Source organism: Hirundo rustica, chromosome 18, assembly GCF_015227805.2.
Source record: "Hirundo rustica isolate bHirRus1 chromosome 18, bHirRus1.pri.v3, whole genome shotgun sequence".
Classification (NCBI taxonomy): domain Eukaryota; kingdom Metazoa; phylum Chordata; class Aves; order Passeriformes; family Hirundinidae; genus Hirundo; species Hirundo rustica.
Genome location: NC_053467.1, coordinates 2,184,114 through 2,209,592, shown reverse-complemented (window position 1 = coordinate 2,209,592; position 25,479 = coordinate 2,184,114). Strand labels below are relative to the sequence as shown.

The 25,479-nt window shown below is 46.3% G+C and overlaps 1 long non-coding RNA gene across 1 annotated transcript in view; it reads left to right on the top strand.

Moving 5' to 3' along the window:
* Positions 1-1,392: 1,392 nt before the first annotated feature.
* Positions 1,393-25,479, top strand: part of LOC120761042 (uncharacterized) — a 36,077-nt gene continuing 11,990 nt past the window's right edge. Inside the window, exons 1-2 of the long non-coding RNA XR_005703540.1 lie at positions 1,393-1,440; positions 25,169-25,341. This is a non-coding gene — a long non-coding RNA (uncharacterized LOC120761042). The remainder of the gene's footprint in view (positions 1,441-25,168; positions 25,342-25,479) is intronic.

Sequence of the window (25,479 nt, the reverse complement as noted above, 5' to 3'; positions counted from 1 at the left end):
TTCAAAGGGGTCTGTGGATGGGCTTTGTCTTCCCCCTTTGAACCACCTGAGATTCATCCTGATAGAGATGTTTAATGTATTTAGGAGGTTCTATCCTGGAGAAAATCTGGGGTTTTTATCAGGGAGCACAGAAGCTCATGCACAATTGCCTCCCTGCATAGAGGTGTCTGTGGCTCAATCTCCTACACCCCAAAAGAAGTTTAGGATTTTGCCCCTTGAAGTAGGCTGTGTGTGGGGTCCAGATCAATAAAACCCTGTGGGGTGCAGGTTTCCAAATACTCAAACTGTGTTTGTCGATGGGAAGCGTGTGCCTAAATCCCCACTGCTCTGATTGGCAAATTGGGTACCTCGAGTGGCTCTTCCAAAGTGCAGGGCTGGCCACCCACCTTCAAACCTTCAAGGCTGTGCTGCCCTCAAAATGCTCCTCTTTCTTTGCCACCCAACTTTTCCTCCTGCAGCAGGGAGGCAGCACCTGCCCTCCCAAAGCGCATCACTCATGCCAGGTCAGCTCTTCATTTCCCTCCATCCACTCGATGCTCCCAGACAGAGCATCCTGTAAATCATATTTAAAAATCCATTAGTGTAATGTTTCTGGAGTTGATATTAAGTGTGCTTTGGAGCTCCTGCTGGCTCCAAATTCCCTTGTCTCAGACTAATTTACAGTATATTTCACCAGGACAGGCATTTTCATACTGAAGGACCAGCCTTGATGCTTTTCTCTCTCTCTTTCTCCTTTTTGTTCTATTATTCATCTGTTTTTAGCAGGTGATTGATGGCTTCTGATGTCAGTGTGAGATTTTTCTTCAGTTTCCCCACCTAACACTGTGAAAAGGGGAGGGACAGACTAAAAGGGAAATGCAATACAAGGGGCAGGTGAAGTCTCCTCCAGCCTTTGCTGGGATGTGCTCCTCAGGCCCAAAGCACAAAGCCAGGTGCAGGATTGGGTGCAGGGGCTCCGAGCTTTTGTTTTCCATGCAGGATGAAACACTGCATTAGCAGGAGCTCTTCCCCTTCTCTGCTCCTGACATTGGGAGGGATCCAGGGACAGCTGGGGGTGCTCCAGGCTGCCTGGAGCAGCAGGGATGTTGCTGAGCAGGTCTTAGAACCACATGAAAGCTGATGAGTGTTTATTTAAGCGAAGAAGAGTAATCTAGTGAGGGAGAAAAGGTTTCTCCCTTTGACACGGAAAATGTGGGATGTGGAGAGTCCCACAGCCTGGCTGAGAGCAGAGGGAAAGCATAGGAGAAGGGAATGCAGGTGGCCATGTCCCTGATAAATAAAACAGCTATGTTAATTACCCAATGCAGCCTCACTCCTGAGGAGTCACAGCTATCTCCAGTAAAGGTAAGTGTGATAAAAGGGAGTGGGTTAGGTGGTGGGGAGGATCATGAAGGAGAAGGAACCTTAAGGAAGAGGGAATGAGAGGATCACTGCTGTAAGGTCAGTCTGGGCTTGCAGTCAGAGCCTGTTGCTGGAACCTGCAGCCACAGTCTCTCTGGGTAAAAGCTGCAGTCAGGGACTGCAAACTGATCCCTGCAGTCCGAGTTTAGCAGGGAATAACCAGCAGTCAGAGGCTGCAAGGGAAACCTACAGCAGGAGCTGCTGCAGCCAGAGTCAGGGAATGGTTGGAGTCAGGATGGCTGAGCTGTAAAGAGGAATAAACCAGGACCCTTTTCATGTTATGATAAACAAGATGTCTGTGTCCTGGCTTATTTCTACCCTCTAACAAGAGGGCTGCTGCAACAGGAAGGTACCATGGAATCCCAAAACACGTTGCGCTGGGAGACCTTTAAAGGTCATCTCCTTCCAGTTCCCTTGCATTGAGCAGGGACATCCCTATCTTGCTCAGAGTCTTGTCCACCCTGGTCCTGGCTGCTCCCAGGACATCCACAGCCTCTCTGGGCAATCTGTGCCAGTAACAAAACAATACTTGGCTTTTATTTAAAGGTTTGATAGAAGAGTTTCAGAGCACTTTGCAGATAATGCAGACCTGAGCCTTGCAACTCTCCTGTGCGGCAGGCTAGGAATTCCTCAAGACTTCCTGCTGCTAAGAGCAGGCTGCAGGCAGATGGGAATGGGTCTTCTTCCAAATATGTGCTTTGCTCTCTTGTGAGGGTGTGAGCAGTTTGGCTCTTCCATTTTAAGATGGATTATCATCTCCAAAATACTGAGCAGCGCATCAGATGCTTGGACTGTGAATCTGAACAATGCATTCAAGCCTGTACTTCAGAAGAAATGCCTTTAAAACAAGATTTTGGTGGATATTTCTAAGGGTAAGAAAATGTGCTTGAAAAATGGACTTGCAGGTTGAGATCCCAGTATTTTCCTCACTGAGTGCACAGATTTAAGGCACAGGAGTGGTTAATATCTTTTATCCTTTTATCCTACCTGATTATTAGGCTCTGTATTTTCTTAAACACATGTGAAAATTGCGGACAGTTTGGTCTGTTGGGTTTCCTGGCTGTCCTTCAGAAGGACATCATTCTTCTTTACCCAGCCTTTGGGATGAAGGATGAGCTGAGCACACCTTTTGGCATGATGGTTTTCAAATGAGAGTGTACCAGAGCAGTCCTGTGGTCCTTGTGCCCCACAACTCCCTTGGACAGTGGGGTGAAACAGCAGCTTGCTCCATGTCTGGGCAGTCAGACCCTCACACAGCCCTCTGACACCTCTCATCCTCACCCCACTTCTCCTGCTCTGCTGAATTTGAAGTCGCTCCAAAATATGCCAGGAAATGTTGACAGTGATGTTGTTTGGAGTCTGCTGCACAGGGCTGGCAGTAGGAGTCCTGACATCTAAGGAGGCTCCCTGGAGAAGGAAAGCTGATAACAGCAGGGTTCACTCCTGGAAGCTGGGCAGACCCAAAGGCCTCTGCTTTTGCTTGGTCTCTGCTGAAGGTGATTGACTTTGAGTGAGCAATTGCTGCTGACTCTGCAACTTGATCCTGGAGTTTACGTTCTGTGTAAGTAACCTTGAGATAGGGATAACTCATAACCTTTACCTGACCCTGGCTGTGCATCTCAAGTGAACAGCAGCTCTTTGTTTGAGGTTTTGGGAGCCATGGGAGGTATATTTAGCTTATAGTCATGAACTGATGCTAAACATATGTGCTCAGACAGCTGCTCCTTCATTTCATCTATGAGTAAGTATTGATTAATGGAAGTATAAATTTATACATGTAGTGGATTGGTCTGTGGAACTGGTACCAAGCCATCAGTAGGTTGATTTTGTCTTTTTAAATAAAATGAAACACTCGTTTTGAGGGAAGGAGGACTTTGGATATTGATGGGCGAGTGAAACAGTGGAGAAAATCAAGTGCAGTCCCTGGTCTAGAGGCTGTGAAATTGCCAGCAGGAGGACAATTGACTTGGCACGTTGCAGATTCCTGAAATGTGGATGAGGAATGCTTTGGTGATGACAGGATGTGTCATGCACATCGTGCTCAGCCAGGCTGTGGCAGGAAACACGTGCTGATGTGGAAAGGGGTGGTCCCAAACCAGCTGGGACCCAGAACCGTGTTAGGGGGTTAATGAAGGACTGTACGAGTTGTCTCCTTTATCCCCATCTCCCACGGGGAGAATTTTTATAGATCTCCTTAAATATTCGATTTCTATTTAATTTGATCTATTCTGGATGTGTGGACAAAGTATTTATGATGCAAAATAAATCTTGAGCCCTGGAAGCTCTCAGGGAGAGTGATTCTTCTGATAGTAGCAGGCTGTGACAAATTCAGTTTCAGTGGCTGTCTGGCACCCTTGGGTACGGACCTGGGCTTCATGGGCAGCATCAGGCATGGCTGGCAGTGTCCTGGACTTCAGCAAGTCCTTGGAGGCTCTTACTCAGACCTCAGGATGTTTTATACTGTGGGTGGTAAGAACATCCAACCCGTGCAGGATAGCTTTGCTCTAAATCTAGACCTTCTTGAAGAGTGTGGGAATCCTTTCCAGATCACGGCAACCCCTCAGTTAAACCTGGGCTGGTTCTGATCAAGCATTCAGATTCAACGCTTTGCTCTCCACAAAATGTTGTTTTTCTAATTTGCCGTGTCTGTGATTCAGCATTCACACCCCTCCACTGGGCAGAAAGCAGATGGTTTAAAAAAAACCCTGTGACCTGATGGGTTTTGTACCCCACAAAACATTTACAACCCTGGTCTTTAAGCGTGGGGTTTTTTTTTTTGTTTTTTTTTTGTTGGGGTTTGTTTTTTTTTGTTTTTGGTTTTTTTTTTTTTTTTTTTTGGTGTGTGTTTTGTTTTGTTTTGTTTTTTTTTTTTTTTTTTTTTTTTTTTTTTGAGAGAGAGAGAGAATTGGTATGTGTTGGCCAATGCAAAACCCAAAAGCAAGAGAGCAGCGAGGTGAGGGTGCCTGGTCCTCTCCTCCTCTTTGGCACAGCACAGAAAGAGTGTCTGCTGGAATTCTGCTGGGCAGGAGGCAAAGAGAAAGCTCTGCAGGGCTGGGGGAGCTGCAGGTGAAAGTGCAGCTCCACTGTGTGCACCAGGGGTTTTTCCTCTTCCAGTAGGATGTTTGCACAGAGAATTAACTCCTGTTCAGGCTCCTGGGGGAGGTTTGCGTTATGTCCAGCCGTGCAAGACGTGTGTAAGTGACAGCATGAATTGTGTCCCTGCTCCCCTGTCTGGAGATGGAAATGCATTCCCACAGCCTGGAACTGGGCAGGGAGGTGTCCAGGAGGGCACAGCCTGGCTTTGTGTGGCTCTGAGTGTCCACACTGGACTGTCCACATAGAGCAGCCCTCACCCCTGCCCCAAACCAGCTGCCTGGGAAAGAACTGAATACAAATAATCCCCAAATCAATCCCATATCAATCGTAGAAGCTGGCTCTTTCTTTGTGACATTTTGTACTGCAAAGAGCTCAGGTCACAGAGCATCCACTGGTTTCTGTCTCTCAGCTCACAGACTAAGGCCTGATGATCTGCAGGCTGGGTGAAAATGGTTTATTGGGGGTTTGTCTGCGTGATTTCCGCATGCTGACCCTTTTAATCCTTGGCATCAGCCAACAGAAGAAAGAAAGGGTGAAGGAAAGCAATTTACATGAGAAAATATTAGATCTGTATCCCATCCTAGCCTATGATTTTAAAATGTCTCTGTGGAATACAGTGTTTTCTGTAAAAGGCAGGGTGCCCAGCTTCATAAACCCTTCTAAATCACCACCTCACCACAGCCTCCAGCATCTGTCCTAGCTCCTCAAATCATTTTTAGCAGCTGAGGATTAAAAAGAATACAAACCACACACTTTGAAAGCAAAGCCCCCGGTGGGTCCCACACTGTGGGGTGGGGGCAACTTCTTGTGACTCCTGGAAGATGATGTTAGCCAGCCTGGCTGAGGAATAATGGGATTGGAGAACAGGGGGATTTGTTAAATCAGCTTGAACTCAAGGAACTCGCGTTTTTGTGCATTTGCTTCTAGTGGAAAACAGTGGTGACGCTATTGGAAGAAAAACTAGCTTTAAAAAATAATTTAATCTATCCACAGAGGAGCTATACAGAGAGGGGGGATTATTGAGGAAAAAGGGAAGCGGTCTTTCAATTCTGCCAGCAATATTGTGCATTTCCCTCAGCAGAACTGAGGTTCTTTTGGAGCGTAGCCTTATCTAGGAGTGGAAACATAATGATGGGCAAACATCAGGAGACTTGCAAGTGTGTATTTATGGTTTAATGCATAACAGGCCTGGCTCATATCTTCATTCTGCCTTGAAAGACAGAAGAGGGCAACAAGATGTGCAAATGTCTTAATTTTCTTTTCAGCTACCTCCAAAAATGAAGCCTTTAAAGAAATACATCTCATCTGCATGGCAGTATGAAGGAATTTCTAAGGTTTAGGATCCTTGTTGAGGTTTAGCTCCAGCGCCTGCCTCTAACACTGCTTCTCTGGAGTGGCTCTTAATTTTTGGAAGCTGGCAGTATTTTGTTCCTTGCAATTCTGCTTTTATCTGTGTACTGTTTGTGGATGTCACCCACCTGCTCTGTCAGGGAGACTTCAACCCTACTGGCTGTTAATGTTGCTGGCTGCTGTTGGACTAAAATAAAAATTCATCAGACTGAATATGGAGATGACCTTGCAATGAAAAACACAACCAAGAAGTGGAAAAGCTTGGTCTCCTATGAGTTTTGTGTTAAAAATTGGGAATTTGACCTTTGTATAAAGGCCAGTGCTGTGTGCAGCCTGTGTTTGAGTTTCTGTGCTTCTTCCTGGCTTGCTTTTCACCAGCAGCATAATTAGTTTGTTGAGGGGCTTAAACACCCCGTGTATAATCGTTTGCCTCTAGTGCTTATATTTGCTCTATCACATTTAGCACTAACAGCACATTTCCCACCAAATCACTGCTGTTGGAACAACACATCCTTTCCTGACGTGGAGCTCCAGTCACTGGCTGCGAGCAGAAATTGACTGCAGTGGGGCTTTGATGCTCATAAGTATTTAGTCCCTCACGCTGTGCTCTTTGAATCAATAACCTCCTTTGGTCTGTGACCTAATAGAATTGCTTAGTGGATAAATTTTTGCTTGTGTTTCATCCACTTAGCTTCTTTCAGTCCTCTGATAGATCTGCCCCATCAGGATGGCCAGAGAAAATGATCGTGTGTCATGTTCCCGTGACAATAAACATCATCATATTTTCCCTGTGTGCTCCGGGACAGAGATAACTCTCAGCCTTCAGAAAGAATTGGGATGGATGTGCATAAAACAAGAGTAGGGTGGAAGTCAGCAGCTGATGCTGGGGGAGTCGGAGCAGGGCAGGGAAGGCTGGAAACGGGAAAGCCGCTGGGCAAGTCTCTGCTTGTATTTTTGGCGTGAGCATGGAGCCTGTGCTGCCATCAGGACAGGACACCCTGTCACCTCTGGGCAGGAAACCAGGGCATTCTCAGCTCGCAGGTAGGTTGTAGCAGAGCCCTAAAGCTCCACGTGGGGTTGAAGGCACCCAGCTCGTGGAACAGAGGCAATGACCACGCGTGAGATACCCTAGGGACAGGGGGAGGATGCAGGTGTGAGGGTGCAGGAAACTGAATTGGGAGGAAATGAGAAAAGCAGCTGGGTTTAGGCCTTGGCTCCTTGATGTGAAGCTGCCAAAGGATTCTGTTCTGCTAAAGTGGGCATTGCTTACCTCACTCCACGTGTGGATATTTGGGCACGAAGAGGTTAAGCTGTCTACGCTCTTTTGTTTTGCCCTGCCTCTCCCTCCAGAGGAAGATTTGTCTATAAAGTTATTTTTAGATGCCTTGTGAGCAAATTTTGTGGGAAGACAGGCAGCCAGCAGCCCCCGGCGAGCTGCTGAGCCCACCCCTCTCAGCTTACAGAGCATAATTAGCAGATAATCACGCCAAAATCGCAGACTCCACCGGGCTAATTTTATCGCGTGTGCTGACATCGGTAAGGTCGTTGAAAGGAACTTGTGGGTTGTTGGTTAAATGTGTTTCCTAACTCGTTTATGAGCTGGTGTTGCTGTGTTAAAGGCGAGATCAAACGCAGGTCTTGTCTCGCGGCAGCCGCCGGTGCTTTGGTTCGGTTGGATAACACGGGATGTTTCCGAGCATTAAAATTGCGTTTTATTGGGGCGTGCTTGCTGCTAATGGTGCTTCCCATAACGCTGTGGTGCTTTGCTGCGGGGTTGGTGTGGAGGGTGCAGGAGCTTTGATTCAGCACCGTACTCAGGCACGTGCTCCGAGGCGCGCTTATGCCACTAACCTGTAATTATATATCTATAAATGTATATATAAAAAACTGGAGGTGCCTGCTGGGATTGGGCTGTAATTTCCCATGATCTAAATGGAAATTAAGCATGTATTTTTAAGGTGCATTTATAGTGAGGAGTTTTGCTAACTGAGGGCCTTAGTAACTCCTGACATTTTTTTTTTTTTAGCCAAGAGAAATATTAAGTGTGAGGTGGTTGGGCTGAACAGCTTTCAGGACCTGCATACTTCTCCCTTTTAGTGATATGGTAACATAAAGATAGTTTTTAATAGAAAACACTCATCCTTCTGGGTGCAATAAATCTAAGACAGGTAGATATAATAAAAACTATCACTATTTCCTCCTGATAATAGAAAGATTAAGTTGGCCAAGGTTACAGGGTCAAAGATAGGCTCAGTAACAGGAATCTATGGGACAGATGACCTGAAGAATGTGGGAAAAGAGCCCGACCTCCTGCTGTCTGATTTTTTTTTTTTTTTTTCCATGGGCTTGGAAAATCTGACTCTGAGAGAGGCAGCAGCAAAGGTGGGCTGGGCTGTCCCAGAGGTTGGCACAACCTTTGGGATCCCTTGGTTCACAGAGGTGCCTTTTGCAGGGTTTCCCTTCTGTGGGCAGGTGAAGGTTTAGGATCAATCCTGAGGTGGCCAGAGGAAAGGTGAAGGAGCTTGTGAGGTCTTTTCCATTTTCAGGTATGTCTCTGGTTTTGCAGTGGATTCTTAATGAGTTATCATCCTCCAAATTCCTCTGAGCTCCTGCCTGAGCCTCTTCCCTGCAGCATTTTGGATCTACCTTAGAGAAGCCAATGTCAGACACAGGAATCAGTCTCCCTCAGGTGAGCATTCAGTGTTCTGTAGGAGAGGACAGACCTTTGTAACCTGTTTGCATTTTCTGAACGCTTGCTGTGACAAAAAGTGTCTGTGGCTGAATTGAACACACCTTGAGTATTTGCTGCAACATTTATCCAAGTCCATGCAGATGTGAAGTCCCACCTGAGAGTCCTGTTCTTTGTGATTGTATCTTGTGCTTTCAGGCTAAATAAGAAAAGCAGTGGGGAAAGTAATAGCTCAGGTGGAAGTAATAATTTACTGACAGGTTGGCAAACACGTATTTGTCTAGCATAAAAATTTGGTTCCTTCTTTCCCTGATCATGATGGAGGCTGCCTGCCCAGAGGAAATATCCCTGGTGACAGACAGCCAAATTCACCAGGCTCTGGGCATATCCAAGTACTCTGTCTGCCTGTCACGTGGCAGATTAATTCAGAATATGGTACCACTGCCTCAAGCAGGCAAGTTCCGCTCTGCAGGAAGCATAGCTCATCCCAACAGCTGCCTCGTGAGCAGAGTGTTGGAGTAGCAAAGAAGAAACCTCTCGCATGCAGGAGTTGTGGTGGTGGCTCCAGAAATGAGATTGTGAGTCTGCTTCCATCACAAGCCCCCGCTTTCCCGGCCATCCATTTAAAGTTCACCCAGCAGCAAGCCCTGACTGCGCCAGGCCTCCAAATCCAGGCAGCTTGGATGCACAAGTCGAGTCTGGCTCTCACTCCATGCTTGCTTTTGTGGTCTAGAAGTTGTTTGTGGCTCTTTAGAGAGAGAAAATGTCACCATTTGCTGACAGACAGCTGCCGAGGAGAGTGCCCATCCCATTGAATTAGGGATGATTTCATTCAATATTTGTTTGGACATGTGGATTATTTTTGCCAGTTGCTTGTCCAGATACTTGCTCCATGGGAGAGGAAGGAGGGAGGTGGCAGAAGGAAAACCCTGCAACACTCTTGCAGGATGAGTTTGGGTGAATTTCCAGAGCTGTTGGGGATGGAAGAGAACAGCTAGTGACAGGACAAGGGGTTACAGTTATAAATGAAAAAAGGAGAGATTTAGATTAGATGCTAGATGGAAATCCTTCCCTGTGAGGGTGGGCAGGCCCTGGCACACTTCCCAGAGCAGCTGTGGCTGTCCCTGGATCCCTGGAAGTGTCCAAGGCCAGGTTGGACAGGGCTTGGAGCAGCCTGGGACAGTGGGAGGTGTCAGGGTGGAACCAGATGATCTTTAAGAACCCTTCCAGCTCAAACCATTCTGGGTTCATTTCCACTGCAGTCACAGCAGAAATGATTGTTTCAGTTGTGATCCAGCTCCCAGTGGATCTGCAGTTTCATTTTTCCACCACTCTGTGCAGTTTCAGCCACAGCCCTTGTCCAGTGAAGTCCTCAATGCCATACTTTGAAGCTGAGCTCTTCCAGTAAAACATTTAATTGGAGAAAAGAGTGAGTTTGGAAAAAATCAAGATTCATTTGAGATTTTTCTAATCAGATCTCTGTATTTCCCAGCTTTCGCTAATTATGAAAAACCAATATAATTCAACATTTTTACTTGGCTTCCTAGTCAGTTCTGAAGACAGACAGAAAAGTCACTGCTGGTAGTTCAGATCCTGCCAAAAACCTCATGAGAATCTGCTACCGAGGTTTCTGTGTTTAAACACTGACAGATGGAAATGGTATCTGATGCTTTGGCATTCTTTAATTGAGCTCTCAGAGGCATGACAAGGCCCAATGGCTGGAAACCGAAGCCAGACAAATTCAAATTGGAAATTAGGTACAAATTTTTAACAGTGAGAGTAATTAAACTCTGGAACAGTCTATCAGGATGTGTGGTGGATTCTCCATGGTTTGATCTCTTCAAATCAAGAATGCATGTCTCCCTCACAAAGACTCCATAGCTCAAACAGCAGTCAAGGGGCTCAATACAGATTTTTTAAAAATGCAATTGCATGACCTGGATGATGCAGGAGGTCAGGCTACCACATCTGAAGAGATAAAAATCTGTGAGTCTAAACCCAAACAAGTCCCTTGATTCCAAGCCCTGCTTTTAAACTAAATATGGATTTAAATTCCCTCCCTGCTTCATTCTGTCTGCTTGGAAAAGCAAGAAGGACCTTCTAAGGCAGTCGTTTGAGGAGCTTAATGCAGTCTTTTCATCTGTAAGGATTTTGGCCAAGATGCTGAAGAGCTTGGACCTTTCCTCTGGGCTCCACAGGATGGCTCGCTCTCACCCCAGTGGTTCTCTGTGGTTAATGAGAACTGGCTCTCTGCTCAGAAGTGCTGCTGAGCAATCGCATCCTGGTGAACCAGGTATTCACTCCCCACTTCCCCTGGTTCCAGGAACACCCTTCTCCCCTGCTTGCTGTTTTGGGGATTCTGCTCACCTCCAGAGTTAAATTTATCTCGGTGCCACGCAGCTCCTACGTTCTCCAGAGTTAATTGGTGCCGCCGCGCAAGATGAATCATGAAGTGCATCATTAAGAATGGCACGCAGGTTTGGGAAAAAAGTCAGGCCAGCAGTGTTTCAAGGCACCTCCTTTTTCCTGCGGCTCCACACGCTGTTTCCCCAGTTTCCCTTTAATGTGGCACGTTGCAACGCAGGGACTGCACGCGGCTGCCAACACAAACTGGCCAAACAGAAGGTGGAAGAGCTCTGTTAATTGGCTCCAAGTACCAGTTTCTCTAGAGGGGCTTTTCTTACCAGGGAGAAACTGTTGAGCAGTGCAGGGGCAGGTCACACCTGCACAGCAAATGGGTTTCCTCAGTCTGAAGACATCTACAGACCAGGGTAATAATACGGCAGAAATATCGGAGTTTGGTTTTTAGGGGACGTCTGAGAATGCAAAGGAATTGCCCTTTATTAGAAAGGCCAGACCGGAGTCTCTCTTGGCGCATATCGAATGCAGAGCACAGATCTTTCACAAGGATCCTTTGCTGGAGAGGGGAGGAGGGAGGTGGGTGGGAATTTAACCCTTCAGGACCTTCCTCAACAACCTTGCTTTGTAAAAACCTCTTTGCCATGGAAGCATCTTCTCCCTCATGAGTGGGGGTTTTCATTTCCTCTTTTGTCCCCCGTATTTTTGTTTTCCTTCCACCCATGCATCCCTTATTGGTTTTGCGAAATTTCTTACTGCTGACTTCTATTCATTGCCACTACCATTTCTTGCTTTCTATGGAGAGTTTCCCATTTATTTTCTACTTCATGATTTGGCTTCTGCTTGTCCTTCAAGCCAGATCAGACTTTTTTTGCCAGCTCAGCCTTCTTTCTTTTCCAGGGGATTGTGGTTCCTCTGTGTAGGGAGGAAAATGGTCTTGAACAGTTCCCAATTATCAGTCACATATTCCTGCTCAAAGTCTTTCTTTCAGTTGTTTTGCTTTGTAATTATTTTCAGCTTTGTTAAGCTGGCATTGGAAATCATCAAGTAGATACATTACTCATTTGGACTTTATTCTATTTGCACATAACAAATGTAATCAAATCAGTCTCTTGTACCTAAGCTGCTGCTATATTTTTACATTCTGTCATCAGTTCCCCTTGATCTGCAAAAATGAGGTCTAATATAGAATTTCTTCTATGTTAGATGCAATTGTTTTTGTGTCTGGATATTTTCAAGTGTAATTTTAGGAATTCCGAGCACATTTTTAGTATTTGCAGCACAAGGCTCCAACATATGGCTTTCAAAATGAAATCCCCATAGAAATGCAGCTCTCTTTCTTGAGTGGAATAACTATGTTTACAATAGCTCAGTGCTACATGAAAATGATAGTGTTGTTAGTAATATTGAACAGAATTTTGAAGAGTTCAATAAATATTTCTGTTCCTTACAAGGGAAAAAGGGAGGCTGTGTGATCATGTCCTTTAACAATAAAACACCTTTTATATTGAATGAGGATTGCATAGCAGCTCTTAATTAGAGGTAATAAATACCAGCGTGTTACATCTGTGTGGAAGAATTTTAGCTGTGTGCCATTATTTTTTAAGGGATAAACAAAGTGGCTCACAGGACTACGGATTTTTCTGCCTGACATTAATCCTAGACAAAATAATGGAATTGCTGATAGGGCATGTAATTAGTAAAGAATTAAAGGGATTAATGCAAGTAGTGTCAATCAGCACGGGCTTATAGAATAAAGTTCTTGTCTAATTAGATTATTATTTTTTTTCCGGGAAGATTACAAATTGTGTTGATAAATGTAATAGTAGAGATACGATAAACTTCTGGGAAGGACCCTGGTGTGATCTCATGGCTGAGACCTGCAGGTTGGAGTAGGTGACCTCCTGAGGCCCTCTCCAACCTGGAACACCCTGTGGTCCCTTGCAAGAATTGCCTCTGGCTACAGATAACTTCTCATACAAGACTGGGCTGATAGAAAACCAATTAGGCACCGCTGAAATAGATAAGAACCTGCAGTACTCTCCCATTTTAAATGGAAATTCATCAGTGAATGGACGTGCTCCTAATGGAGTCCTGGGGGTTATCACTGATCTACCTCTGTGGTGATGTCGGAATCTGAAAATCACTGAAATAAAAGTCAGATCACCAGAGCAGAATGATTCGGGTCCCATTAGTAACCTAAATGAAAATGAGCAAAATATTTTAATAGGACCCATGTAGAGCTGAGCCGTGTCCAGAGAGCTGTTGACAATGAAAAAGACGTGTGGAGCTGTAGGACCATCAGCGAGCACAAACCCCTGTCTGGGAGTGTGACAGAGAAGAAAATGTCATTTTTGGGGGGTATAAAAATGGGGATATGTGAGACAAGGAGGAAGAGACTCCTCTTGCAGTTTCCAGTTGAGGCTTTGGCTGTTCAAGGAAAACGTTGTCATCAACAGTTGGAGAGAACTGAGAAAAAGGACTCGTTAAATGGTTGGAAAGCACATCCACCCACCGGAGACTGGAGGAGACACTGCATCATCTGACAGAGAGCAGGGTGACGGAGAGTTTTGATCACTCTGATGGACAGAAACATAAATACAGTGAAAAAGCTGAGTTCAGTCCAGCAAGTAAAGGAAATAAAACCCAGTAGAGAGAAACCGAAGGTAGAGAAACTCAGACAGACATAAACCACACTCAGCAGTGAGGGCAATTAACCACTCACAACAGCACACCGAGAAATATGAAGCTCTCTGCTTAATTGGAAATTTTTATATGTTTTTTCTTTTCCTGGTATTTCTGCTCTAGTTTTAGGAGTCAGTTCTGGGAAGTCTTGTGACCTGTGTTATGCAAGGGGTCAGAAGTCAAAATCACAGTGGTCTCATCTGGTTTTGTCATCGATTACTCCAAGGGCCTCTGGCACAGGGCGTGCTCCCAGCTCAGCTGCCTGTGTCCCACACAAGAGGAGGGCTCACTAAAACAGGGTGATACAGAAGTGGTTCAGGAGTTTCATTTGTTTCTTATCACCTTAGATGAGGATTTTAGGGGAAACCCAAACCAATGAACCCAGGACTGAATTTTCTGAAAGCCTTGTTGCTGACTAAAGCATTGCAGGTACAGAATAATTCACTCAGCTTCTTATTGATCCCTCCCTGTTTGGAGATGAGAGGCACATCCTCCACTCCCTCACCAGGAGGGACGGACACTGATGTGGTTTATGTCTACTGATGCTTTCCACTGGCTGAGGAGACACCCAAGTTAAATCTAATGTCCAGAAGGTGAAGTGAGGAGAGATCCCCACCTGGGACTGACAGCCCATGGGTCCTCTAATGGACTTTACTCACATGTGGCTGTTAATTCACATTCTGATCCAGCTCTCAGAGTGCCCAAATGTTTTTAAACTTGAATGTTTTCAAGAATTCACCTAGACACTTGGAAACAGTAGGGGAAAAAAGAATTGCAGCCTGTGAATGAATGTGATTAACAGGTCATGGTTATTCCCAGATCTTTCTTTTTAGTATAATTACTTCATTACAATGTAGCCATGTCACAGAACTTCTATAAATAAGTGCTGATTTCTGGCTGCTTGGACTCTTTAAAGTCCAGATCTTGGAGAGGAAAAGAAATTTGGAATGGAGAAAAATAGCAATTAGAGTTAAATGGTAAAATGGAGAGTTAATGCGTAGTCAGTAAAACTCCTTTTAGTGGAAAATGTTTTTTTGTGTTAACTTTTGTAAGAAAACAGTTTTCCATACTTGTCAGGCTTGACAGTTAAAGTTAATGGTGTTAAAAACCAGAGTACTGAAAAATGTTCCCTTCGGTGTGAAAGATTTATTCAATGAGAGTTTGCTTGAAAAGTTACTTTGGCTAAGGGTGCTGGCTTTTGCCTAATGCCTGGAACAAAGATCCTCACTGTGTTACCAGGATGGGGACAGCCCCAAATTTATGACTTCCCAATTAAGATGACATGACCTATTTTGTTGTATTGTTGACCCCTTTTTGAATAGAATGCCGCTCTTTAAATTTATTTTTTTTTTCTTTCTGGAAAACCACATCAAGCAAATGCTGATCTCACTCAGTGTGGAGTAAAGCTTGGGATGTGCTGGGATGCTCAGAGACAGAACTTGTGAGTTAATCTGCGCTGAAAGCAGGCTGAATAACGAGTTGAAGTGTTTCTACCCATTACAGGCTATTTAGCAAGGTAGTTAGAGCCTGGAATTTCTCGTGTCGTATTTGTGTGGCCAAAAGAGGCTGTCGAGGAGAGGAGCTGTCTCTCCTTTGGCTCTGGTGGAGGCAGAGGTTTGTAAAGGAGTTGAGCGGCGGCAGAAGCATGGCTGGGTGCTCTGGGGATCTTTACTCAGCCATTTCTGGCTGCCTGGTAACTCACTGGGGAGGAAAGGGTTTTTCACAGCTCCCCATCAGTCCTCCAGACATGGAGCTGCTTGATCTGACAGCCTGCTTGCTCCTTACTCACCCCAGAACTTCTGAAAAAAATATGCCTCTGATCCGTAGTGGGTGGAAGCTGAGGGCAGTTTCCCTTGTAACATCAGAGGGTTTTGTCTCTTGAAGCATCCTCTGGATTTTCACCTGCTTGTGACCCTGATAAATCAGGTCTATCACTTCTCTGTGGTCTCCCTGAATTAGGCTGTGGGGAGATGCATGCAGGTTTTGTTCTGACTGTGGCCCAGGTTCTTCCAAAACAAAGGCTCGTGAATGGGCTTTTGAAATCTGTCTGCCCATTGTCCCTTTTCCCAGCCCCCTAATTTAGTGCTACTTTTTATTATTTTGACCTCTCAAAATATCTGAATTCTTCCTGTTAAAGAACCTTGTAAATAAGGAGTTACCATAGGCTGGCAGAGGTCTCCAACAAAAGCTGGTTGGCACCATTTGGGAATCTATTCTGGTGTTTAGAATAAATTCATCAAGAGAGCCCGGAAAAGCAGAAATTAAAATTAATCGTGTTAAAGCTCTGGTTTAGAGCCCACCCCTGTCAGAAATGATATTTTCCTGAGTTCATATTGAGCAAGACTGCATTGCATGGCTTTTTCAGAAGAAAGCTTTAAACCCCTTGAGGCTTCCACGCTCCCTGGGCACGTGGATGTACAGGTCCTGTGTTGAATGCACAGTTCTGGAACTGCTGCTCTTTCCAGCCCTCCCATTTGCTTTATCCTCTTTGGATCCTGGAGAGTTTGGTTGCAAAGAGAAAACAGATCATGGAGCCCTCGCTGTAAACACCTGAGAATGCAACATGTGCTTGGTTTGAAGGTTTCCTGGTGATTTTTTAATCCTTCAGTAAATTGAACTCTGAATGAGATACCTCACGACTCCAGTGATATGGGGGGCTGAGGGGCAGCAGTATTTGGAAGCTTTTGGTTGTGTGGCATTTCAGCTCCTGTAGCTGGAAATCAATAAAATTATTACAATTAATAATAATAGCAATGCAAGGCAGAGCTGGAGCCTCTCACCTTCCTCCAGCTACACCTCACCAGAGGCACTGCAGTGGTCTTGCTCGGATGGATTCTGGGATCAGCACCAGGGCAGCAGCAGATTAGACCTAGGGAAGAATGTTGATTATGTCCACCTTCACATCTGTCCAAGAGGGGCTTCGTTAATGCTACAACTGAGTCAGAGTCAATCATGGCATGTGGATGTGTTTATCCTGGAGAAAATTCCACATTCCTCACTTGGTGAGTTCTGAGAACCCGTATTTACCACTGCAAGGGGCTGGGGAGACCAAGGAGGTGGCAAAATCCTCGTGGATAAAGTCATTAATCTACTACTTTGACATCTACTCCTCGAGGAGTGTTGGGAGATTTTCAGATTGACAAGGATTTGAGCAAAAACGTTCCCAGAATGGTTCCTAAATCCAGCTTTAGGTCCTGTCATAAAAGAAGACTGATTTCTACTGGCATCTCTGACTCGTGGGTGCTGCTGGTGCAGAGAGCCTGAATGCCCAGAGATGGAGTCAGAGCCCAGCTTTGTGCTCCTACAACTGCAATCCAGGAACCAGATGACTTTTTTTTCTGCAAACCACATTGCTCGTGGATGTTTTCATGAGGTATGAAAGCTTTCTATGAAGATTGAAATCAAAGTTACCCTCCTACTTACCCCCAGCGCCAGTAGCCCTCAGGAAAAAAAAAAACCTGACCCCAAAATGAACTGACCCCCTTGCTGATAGAGAGTTTTTTGGCTCAGTTTGTGAGTGTGGATTTGGGCTGGTCATTTTGGGCTGTGCCTGGCTGGGTTCAGAGCCATCTGCCTGCTGTTGGGATTCCTCGTGCTGCCTCTTCAGCCAGACTTCAGGCGCTCCTTCTGGCAGGAGAAGGCCGGGTCCTCAGGTACGTGGTGGCAATACATGGCTTTTTAAATGGAAGGAAATTATGTCATTGTCTGTTTGGAAGCAATGTTGCAGCACTCTGTGTGGAAAGGAAAAAAATGTGCCTAATGTGGTTAGCATTATTATTATTATTATCATCATTATCATTATTATTATTATAACCCATCACCTTCTCTTGAAAGTAGAGGTGGCCTTCAAAAGGCTCCAAATTGCAAGGAATTAACTTTGTTTTTCCCCCAGAAATATGTTTGCTTTTAATGACATTTTCATCTATAAAAGCTAAAAATAACACGCCTTATTAAATTCAGAGCACTCTGGGACCCGGTTTGCTCTTTTTTGGCCGAGAAGGTATGATTTTCCTCCGAGAGGATCACGTTTTCTGTCGGGTTTGGTGTTTTGTCTGCCTGCCAGCTGCAATTTTGTGTGGCTGTGGAAAGTGGAGGGGACCCGTGAAGCCTCATTCCCAAACCTGGGGCTCTGATGTCTCCTTCCTGCATGGAGAGAAGCTGCTGCTGCCTCCTCCTTTTGAGGGGTATAGACCATCACACTGGTCTATACCTGGATTTTTCACACCTTTGGTGTCATCAGAAGATGTTTCTAGTTGCAGTCTAGCATTTTACAGCAAAAATCACTGGGAAACGGCTGAGTTACTGCTTTGGTTTGGTAAGGGAGGGAATGGCTGAAACTAGAATAATTTCAAGCATTTGTGGCACTCCAATGTACAGTGCTTCAGTTTAAATCCCTACTTTAGTTCCTGCTCAAAGCTTTGTCACATACACCTGGGCTCAGCTTGAACCAGGTCGGGTTTTCTCTCACTTACTGAGATGCATTTGGGTTGTTTCCAGTTCCTCATCTCTTACCGATTGTCTTAAGGCAGTCACAGACGTAGTTCAGGGCAGGTTACCTGTCTCCTGGAGAGCAGCAGAAGGAAACTGGAATATTATGCACGAGGGAAATCTCAACCCTTCTCTTTTTATTGCAACAGCTGGATGTGGTTTTGGAATGTTGAGGTGTACATTAAGCAATTTAAAGTCAAACAACAACAATAGCGGGGTGATTTTTTGCTGCTGATGAACTCTCCAGTATTCTCTCCATTCCGCATGTGAGTTCCTGCCCTGATGAGGAGAGCCTTAGTGCTTTTCCCCAGCATTGATTTCTGTACATGCTGCTCTGTTTTAGGCTGCCTGTGGTGATTAGACAGAGAAAAATACAAAAATCAGCAGCAGTAGTTTGTGAGAGGCACCCACCACGTTACAGCTAGCTGCTCGTGGTGTTGCAGGACATCTTTGCCTCCATAATTAAGCACTCGTTTCCCAGGGTGACCCCTTCATGAGTTTCTGAAAGATTTTGCAGGGGTTTGAAATGTTTTTGCAGCTGATCCACGTGAAATACCGTCAGGTTAAAGGAAGAGAAAAGCCACGTTTGCTGGATTATGGCTTCCAAATCCTTCAACTTCTGGAGAGGACAGGAAGGGGATTGGAGAGGGAATCACGGCTGGAGCAGTTAATCTCACTGCAGCTTGGACGACCCTCGTCACAGGCCGACAGTGATTCATGAGCAAGGCTTTCATGCTTTTCTGCTCTGTCTTGTGCAGGAGCAAAGTCAGATCTGCCCCAGTGTGAGCTGGGATCGTTCCATGGGAGCTTTGCCAGCCCTTCTGGGGACAGTTTGTGGCCTCCCACCATCGCTGGGAGTTGTGGGTGCTGGTGCTGCTCCTCTGTCTTGCCCGTGGTGGGGATGGTTAATGTGAGATGTGCAGCAAGTTCTGGAGCTGTTCCCACCACTAGCTGCCCAGGAACAAGGGACTGTGCTGAGATGGCGCAGCTCCTCTGTGGGTTCAGCTCTGGATGGAAACAGGGCAAGCCAGGGCTGTTCCTGTCCCTTGTTCTCTGGGAGCAGAGCCTGACCCTCACCTGGCTCCACCCTCCCCTCAGGGAGCTGTAGAGAGGGAGAAGATCCCCCCTCAGCCTCCTTTTCCCCAGCCTGAGCCCCTCCAGCTCCCTCAGCCGCTCCTCAGCCCACTCTGCCTGGCCTTGAATGATTTCTTTTGCCAGGTGGAGGGAGCTGCAGAAGATGCCCCCCTCCTCGCTCCTTCCCACCTGCACAGGGACTTTGAACACCCAGAATTCAACTCTGTAAATCAAAATATTTGCTCTGCATCTGACCCGTAATTCACATTATTTTCAGCCAGCATGCTTCTGGTGATCCAGCCAGCTCGTAGAAGCTTGGAGGTGGTGCTGGTGCCGACCAGTGGCATCCTTGATGGCCTTGGAGGTCTTTTCTATCCTGAGTGATGGTTCCATAGGTGGAAGCTGCCAAAACTCCCAGAAACCCCATGTGGATGTTGGGAATCTGACTTCTGGTGCCAGGAAAGCCCTTGATTAGGTAGTTCAGGCAGCCTTTACCTGTAATTTGCCTGCATGCAGTAATTTGAGAGGTGTTTTTTTTTTTTTTTTTAAAGTGAAAAGACTCAACTCTCTATTTGCACCCTCTTTGGAGGGAATTTTGCTCGTTTGTTCAGTTTGGACAGGAACATGTTTGTTGTGCTGAGGTGAAAGACTAGAGGTGAGACTGTGAAATAGAGCTGGGTATCATCCTTATCCACCTCTAAATTCAGCTGCTTTAGAGCTTTCACCACTCCAGACCATCCCAGCCGCTGGTGGGACGGTCTTTGGTCTAATTTCACCTTTCTCAGCCGTTTTGAAATTCGAGATTGCCGAAGCTCTCTGCTGAAATGCAAACAGCATCTTTGCCTCTGATCTCACTCACTTCCTGAAGCTGCCCTTGCCTCTTTCTTTCACCCAAATCCAGACAGAGGCTTCCACAAGGCCTTAAGCAGCCTTAGAACATTTCCCCAGATGATTTTCATTTCCTTCTGCCTCCGCCCTTCTCCAATCCAGCTGGGAGCTGAGGTTTCCAAATACCTTGAAGAAAAGCTATTCTTGTGGTTTCGCTACAAGCTCCAGGGGAATTCATAGGGAATATTTCTTGAGATTTTCAGCGTTGTTTTCTAGGTTCTGCAGCTTTAGATAACTTACCAAAATGTAGCTGCTGAGCTGAGTTAGTGAACTGCTTGAAGATTTCCTGTCAGTAATAATATATTTGGGTGTCAGACTTGGAGCTAGTGGAGGTGTTTGAGGGTTAAAACCACGTTTGTGCAGGGCAATGTCCCGTTGAAGCCAAAGGACAGATATCGTTCGGGGAGAAAAGTCAGTCCTGGGCACACTCATATGTCTTTACCACAGCTAACCCGTCTCTAACTTCCCTGCCAAAACTCTTCTACATTTAAAAAAAAATTAAAAATAAAAGAAGTATTTTAATTAAATACAAATTTCTGTGGAATAAATCTGCTGCTTTCAACAAGCATCCACGCTTTAGCGGTAACTCAAAGCCAGACCATCGTGGCTCAACAGAACTATTTACATTTGAAAGCTTTTCAGTTGAAAATGTGTATGCTTTGGAATTGAAAATCTGCTTTATGGCTTTCATTTTTATGGGAACACTGGAAAAATTTCTGCTTCAGGGAAGGACTATTCTGACTCTAGTAAGATTTTTATTCTCAGAACCAAGCACTGTTTTCTCAGAGAGACATTTTTACATGTCGTTTCTCATGTATTTTTCTTCCCTCTTGCCTCTCAGACCATTTCCCTTGACTTGCTTAACCCGACTTGAAAACCAGTATGAGGAATGGGGTTTTGTGTTACTGGCTCTCTTGCCTGCCTCACTGTTTTGGGCAGTTAAACAAACATCCTGGAGATCTCCCTGGCCCGACTGCAGGCCACAAAAATGCAGGTTTTACGGTGGAAGCAAGCTGAAAGGTGATTTTCAGGCCTGAGATATATAGCAGCACTTTATCCACCTGAGCCCAGCCTCTGCTGAACGATCCAGTGCTATGGGCAGGGCAAGCCCCGATGATTTCAATATAAATGGGTTATGACAAGAGGAGAGGCCAAATGCTGAGTGGATTTAATCATCTGACAAGTGCGATGATTAATCTTAAATATTCTGTAGTCAGCCCCAGAGTGGAATTTCTGCTTAGGAACGAGGCCATCAGCCACGGGTGAACCTTTATTTGCTGGCAGCCGTGGCCACGAGGTGCGCAGCAAGCTGAGGAAGTCCTGGCTATGTGTAAAGCTGTTAGCAGTGACAGACGATGAGTTGTTAAATAACTGCACAACTCATCAGGCATGGGAAGGTGCTCCCAGCCTGGAGTGGGGCTCTCCCTTCCCTGGAGAGCCACTGTGGGCTGGGGACACGTGGGCTTTCCTCAAATTGTGTGATTTTGCGTTGCCAAGTGCTGCTGCCTTTGATTTCTTCAGGCTGGGGTTCTTTCCCTTAGCTCCTTTCCCTTCAGGGTGCTGCTTTTACGGGGTCTTTTCTCTTTTTTTTGGCAGATATTCACCCTGGCTCCCTGTGCATGGGGAGGCTGAAGGGGAGATGGCAGAGCCTGGCTCTGTGCCTGGTGGGGGACATTTTCATTCTGGAGCTGGCCTCTTGTATTTCTCACACATGATTTTGGTTTCCAGCCCAGATCCAGGTCAGAGAAGGCAGTGGAACTGGATTTCCCGTGGCTTCAGTAGCCCCACACAATCTCATCCCCCAGCCTGACCTGGCAAAGCTGGGATGTGTCCAAAGAAGGGCAAAAGACTGGGGAAGGGGCTGGAGCACAGGTATGATGGGGAGCAGCTGAGGGAGCTGGGAAAGGGGCTCAGCCTGGAGAAAATGTGAGGAATGGATTTGTAGAGGATTCTGAAAGCCTGACTGAAAGCTCACAGAGTCTTGTCCATCTGTGTGCAAACTCTGAGATGAGGTGTGCTGACTTGGAAATGGAATAGAGAAGACGTTGTTGAGAGAGAAATCGAGCAATAAACAAGTTCCAAATGATGGCCTTGCAAAGAGAGAAGATATTTTGGACAATCAGAACTGTGAGAGATGCACTGTAGCGAGACCACATGGGGTAAAATAATCGGTGATTGGTGTTAGGAGTATTAGCAACATGGTGTGGAAAAAGCTATGGCTGAAAAGCATATATAAGGTATCATAACAAAGAAATAGTTTGGGTTTTGATAGAATGGCATTGAGTTTTACGTCTCTTGTGTTCTCACCCTTCTATGAGATTGATAATGGAATGAAATATTTAAAAATGCCTCTCAGGTGCCCTGTCTCTGTAGAGCTGGGTTTTTTCAATGCCTGGGCAAAGCTGGAACATGCCCAAAGAAGGGCAACAAAGCTGGGGAAGGGGCTGAAGCACAAATCTGATGAGGAGCAGCTGGGGGAGCTGGGAAAGGGGCTCAGCCTGGAGAAAAGGAGGCTCAGGGGGAACTTGTGGCTCTGCACAACTCCCTGAGGAGAAGGTGGAGCCAGGTGGGGGTGAGGCTCTGCTCCCAGGGAACAAGAGACAGGACAAGGAGAAAAAGCCTCAAGTTGCACCACGCAGGGTTTAGATTTTACATTTCTTCAGTGAAAGGGTGCTCAAGCAGTGGTGCTGGGCAGAGAGTCCTTGCAGAGCCTTGCTTTGAGTGCTCTCCCACACCTATCAAGCAATGCTGGGGCTCAGTGTTCAGCAGACAATGCGGAGAAAGCTTGGCAAATGAGATTTGTTAGGGCAGACTGCAGAAAGTCAGGGCCGTGAAAAATGTGAGCCTAATACAGATTATTCATGGTGTGCTGGGATTTCCTGATGGGGTGTTTCGGGAGTCCTGTGTGACCTGCCTTGGGCAGAGATCCTCCTGGGGCAACGCTGATGAGCTCCTCTGAAACCTGAGGGGAGAAAAACCTGCAGTCACTGATGCTGGATCTGAAGCTGGGCTTGCAAACTCTTGATTTGGGATGGCATTCCAGAGTGGAGCAGGTGAAAGAAAGGCTACCAGTGCAAGTGCCCACAGGGCCATCAGTGGGGCAGCAGGGTGAAAATGGGTTTATTTAAGAGATAAAACATATTGTAGAAATCTTCCATGCTCCCAGATCGGTGATATCCGTATCGACTGTGGAAACCTGGCTGCAGCCATTCTGCATCAATTTGATCAAATGATGCCTCTCGTTCGTGACTGGGCTTGAACCCCACCACTTTTAAAACTGATGTGATGCCCTGAGTTCTTTCTGCTTGATGGTATCTGGCATCCTTTCCAGCACCTCCTTGAGAAGCAGCACTTGCTGCTTCCACATGACAGGAGAAAAAATGTTTTAAAGAGCAGTATTAATAATAATAGCAACATTAAAGTGTGGGGAAGGATTACAAAGGTAATTCTGAGATCCTTCTCAGTAATGCAGGCCATTAACAAAAGATAATCACCTTTAAGTTAGTCACCTTTAGCCCTGGAGTAAAATGGAGGTACAATTATTCAATGCAGTACAGAAGTAATTTAAAAAGAGATGGATGGACGGTCAGCTCACTCAGTTCTTGCTTGGGAAACCAGCCAGGGCCTTGTTCAAAAGGGAGGAAAACTCTGTGAAAAGAATGGCAGCAATAATAAGTGACTCATTCCTGGTGTCCTTCTCTCCATTCTTCCATCGAATCTGAAGTTATTCACTCTCTGGAGCATGAAAAGTGAAAGGAGGGAAAAATAGGAGAATCACATTGAAAAGCAGTTCTTCGTGTTCCTTTTATGAGTAGCGCTGGGAAGTGTTTTTACTCTGGACTGCCATGAAACATCTAGGTCCATTCTCTGTGTCAGTGCAGGGGTTTTGTCATCGGAAACCGCTGGCCACGCTCATCCTTTCTGTCGTGCTGGGTGTGCGGCAGAGGGGCAGCCTGGAGAATGAGATGGGATGAGTTGACAGCCGGCTGAATGTGAGCCAGGGTGTGCCCAGGTGGCCAAGAAAGCCAAGGGCACCTGGCCTGGATCAGGAGTGGTGTGGCCAGCAGGAGCAGGGAGGTCATTCTGCCCCTGTACTTGGCACTGGTCAGGCCACACCTCGAGCGCTGTGTCCAGCTCTGTCCCTTCAGTTTAGGAAGGATGTTGAGACCCTTGAGTGCGTCCAGAGGAGGCAGCGAGGCTGGTGAGGGGCTTGGAGCACAAACCCTGTGAGGAAGGGCTGAGGGAGCTGGGGCTGTTCAGCCTGGAGAAAAGGAGACTCAGAGGTGACCTCATCACTCTCCACAGCTCCCTGAGAGGTGCCTGTGCTCAGCTGGGGTTGGGCTCTGTCTCCAGGCGGCACTGACAGAGGGAGAGGACACAGCCTCAGGCTGCACCAAGGGAAATACAGGCTGGGTATCAGGAAGAAGTTTTAAATGTAAAGAATAATAAAGTCCTGGAATGATCTGCCCAGGGAGGTGGTGGAGTCACCATCCCTGGATGTGTTTAAACAGAGCCTGGATGTGGCACTGGGTGCCAGGGTTTAGTTGAGGTGTTGGGGCTGGGTTGGACTCGATGATCTTGGAGCTCTCTTCCAGCCTGGTGATTCTGTGAATTCTGTGAGTTGTGTATGGAAAAGGCACTGTGTCTACTGAAAGAGGGCTCAGGAGCCAAGGGAATTGCCCTCAGCAGGGCCAAAAAGACGTGGCCACCTTACTGTGCTGGAATCAGGAGTCTCTTTCTTCATAGCTGCTGTGGGACCCCTTTCCTTGTGTCCATAACCTGCCTTCTTCCCAGAAACTGGCCTGAGGTTGTCAGAATACAAGGGCTTTCTAGCTTTTGTCAGGTTGCTGCTGAGTGCTCCCTTGCTGGTTTTTTGTTGTTTAAAGGGGTTATTCGAGTTCTATGCAAGGCAGAAGGAATGTGTGGACTCTGGAAGCAGTTATGAGGTTTCAAAAGTTACTTTGAAAGGTCTTTCAAGCTGCAAAGACGAACAGTTGGGGCCCTTGGAAATGCCCAAGGCAGGGCTGGAGCCACATGCAAGTCCCCTGGACAAGCTGGCTCCGATGCGCCATCTGAACTTGCATTCAAGCGAATAAAATTCCCACTTTTAACATTCTCGCTGATTTTTCTTTCCCACAGAAAGGAGCACTGGAGCTGGGCATCCAAACCCATCCGTTTTCTCTGTGTTGCCTCCACGAGCAGCAGCAGGATGACAGGAGGGCGCGAGATGAAGAGAGACTGGCAGGGCACGTGGCACGTGGCTCAGCCTGGCCCTTACCCTGGAGCAGCTGAAGCCTGTGAGAGGTTAGCAGGTACGAGAAACTGCAAACAGAATCAATTCCTCGGGAAACAAGCTGAGAGTCGCTGTGAGGGGCGTTGTGCGTGGCCACTAATCCACCAGCCAAAGGGAGAAGTCCAGCCCAGTCTGGAGCGGGATGAATTGTGTGTTT